This window comes from Lygodium microphyllum, chromosome 23 (genome assembly GCF_053477565.2).
Source record: "Lygodium microphyllum isolate KBCC chromosome 23, Lygodium_microphyllum_v1.1.10, whole genome shotgun sequence".
NCBI classification, from domain to species: Eukaryota; Viridiplantae; Streptophyta; class Polypodiopsida; order Schizaeales; family Lygodiaceae; genus Lygodium; species Lygodium microphyllum.
Window position 1 is genome coordinate 14851283 of NC_141157.1, and position 2892 is coordinate 14854174.

The 2892-nt window shown below is 47.1% G+C and overlaps 1 non-coding gene across 1 annotated transcript; it reads right to left on the reverse strand.

Moving 5' to 3' along the window:
• Positions 1-291: 291 nt before the first annotated feature.
• On the reverse strand, positions 292-453 carry LOC148015911 (U1 spliceosomal RNA). The gene has a single exon (XR_015688235.1). It is a non-coding gene; the product is annotated as a U1 spliceosomal RNA (small nuclear RNA).
• Positions 454-2892: the final 2439 nt, after the last annotated feature.

A 2892-nucleotide genomic window follows, 5' to 3' on the forward strand; every position in this document is an offset into this window, starting at 1 on the left:
GCCACCAGGAGGCCCAAGACAGCTGCTCCGACCTGTGACCAGAGCTTACCATCAAAACCGATAGTTCGGTATGCCCATCGCGCTGGCCAGATAATTGGTGCGCATCTGGACGAAATCGCTAGCCGATTGGGGGCTACGACAGCCCGGCCGCACACACCAGACTTTCGTTCATGCCGATACTTGTTGCAGCCACCCGAGCAGAGCTGCTGCAGCAGCAGGCGCCGAGATGCATGACAGATATCGGAGGCCTCGGCGAGCACTGCTTCGATGAATCAGGTTTGAGAGGATTGAATAGGGGCCGCGCGAACGCGAGCCCCCGCTGCCACAAATTATGACGTGCACTCTCCCACTCAGGGGAGATGCTAGGGTGCGGCCCGTCCGCAGTGCAATGGAGAGGCCGACCCTAGGCCATCGGCCTTCCTGATCACCGATAGACCCCGCCCAGGTAAGTATGCTTCTCCCAGCCTCAAGCTTCGCCTTAAGTAGTGGGTAGCCCCCCCTTCTCCCTGCAGCATCGCCTGTGAAGAACAGCGCCACCTTTTACCTAAGGGACGGGATCAAACGCAAACGCAGGCATTGGCAACGGAAGAGTCGAAGAACGACTTCGATCCCATCCATGATCCTTGTTTCCCCTGTCCTGAGGTTTTTTAACTTTAAAATTATTCGCCTTCTTCTTCCCTTTCCCTTACTAGCTCTCCTCCTTTCTCACTCACATAGCTTGCATAAAACACCACGCTTGCCGAGAATGCCATCCACAAAAAGAGAGAAATCCTTAGAGGCACGAAGAAGTCAGAAGAAGCTATCGGATGCTGCCCCCAGCACAATGAGCCGATTCCTTGGTAAGAGGACCTTAACTGCACCTAATCTCACGTCCTCCTTAACCCTCCTTCCTCTTCCATGCAAATGTGCTCCAACCTTTGATACCATTCCTCAAGCTTTCACTGCTTCAAGGTTTTCCAAAGCTCTGATTGGCTCCTTTCTTCCTCCCGATAAAACGCGCAGTTTGAAACACCATGTTAAGACGGCTCTAACCAAATCGAAAATGCAAGAAACTGACATCAAACTGAGAACAAGAATGACCTACTGTATGGCCCTTTAAAGCCCTCGTCTCGTTTCGAAGCTTCTAAGTTACTGTGAATCCTGCTCACTCTAATGCAATCTTTTCGTGTCGTGCTCGCAAATGCAAGCCCCACACTCTCCTGTACGCATCATGGAGATCGTGTTCTACAACCCCCATCGCAACTGCACGGGAAGAAAGAGAGATGAGGAAGAGGAGCGCGCGCGCGCATTGATCGAGCACATGCAACTGCCTTCTATTGTGACAGATAGGGATTCAAACCACCCAACAATCATGTCATCCAACCAGCAAAGAAATCAAAGATTAGTGATAGAACCCGATCACAAAAACTGTGAGAGAGTGGCAAGCAAGCTTCTTTGATTGCCCAGTCCTCATTGTGCCGAGACAATTTGACATCGAGCCTCCATGGGAAGAAGACATGTATTTGCCATATTGAGCCTGAACAATTGGCGCAGCCATTATAGGCACCGGTCTTGTAATGGGATTGAGAAAAGGTGCATAACTAGGGTCTGAAGATTGTTTATACTCACACCGTGGTGGTTGAATGCAACAGCAAAAAACACGTCATGATGGACGCATAACACACCGTGTTGCTGGCCATGCAAAGTGACTCCCACCATCGTTATCATGTGATTCACGAACGGCAAGGAGGACATAGCGATTGTTATTATGTGACTCCCACCATCCTTGTTATGTGACGACTTTGCTCCCACATAGTAATAGCATAGAAGCAACGTACCTTCCTTGGTCATTCTCTCCTCTTTGCCCCATCCACTGTAGACATGCAGCCCTAGAAAAGCCAAATGATGGAATGAAGACCATAGACATTCAACCACACATGCACTCTCCGACACTCGCACACACACGTGCACATACACTCTCCTTTGACACCTCACAAGATTTACAAGAGCTTGGGGAACCATGCCTGCAAGCGAAAACTTCCTCTACCATCCAAAAATTCATGATGGATTCCGTACAACCTAGTTAAATCCTATATCCCTCATCTAGACCATGTACTCGATGATTATAAGTAAACTCCAATACTAATTCCAGGAGTCCTTGAGATGCAACCAGAAAGAATAATGCATGCTAGGGAAAAGCTTGTCATGGATCGCACCCTCTCGGGAACATCTAGTTCAGTGGAAGGATCATTAGAAGAAGGATGTAGCTTGGGTTGAAGAATCTGTGCTGTAGAAAGAATACCTTAACTTTCCTTCCATAGGAGGGCATCTCAATTCCTCTCCAGGGAAGAGGACGTACTATTCTCACGTTTCTTATATCTTAGATTCATATCCCAAGGATGTGCATCTAAGATTTTCTGGGTCAACCTTGATTTCCACCTCATCGTATGCACACTCCTAGCATAAGCATATCAATCGCATTTGTCAAATTTGATCGCACAAATACAGCTTATCTTTGAAACAATCAATTGCCTCCTCGAGCATGCATTATCGTCCTTAGATAAGTCAACATTACCATGACTCATGAAATTCAATTTATGCATGCTTATATAAATATTCGTGACTAAATATATACCCCTATCACTAAGGCTTAATTTTTGTCCCTAAGGTCCTCCTAATAACTTCTCCCCCCACTTTTGAGACTAGGGTTAGCAATAATAATAACCATAATCAATATTAGCCCTAATGTTAGTATTATTGATACTATAAATTTTATTAATTTTAATAGTTTGCACGGTTATTAACCTTTCCCCCCACCTCTCAACTACCTATTAGGTTCCCCTCTATCTCCCAAACTTTCTTTCCCACCACCCTATATCAACCATGCCTTCCCCGCCCCCCCCCCCCCCCCCC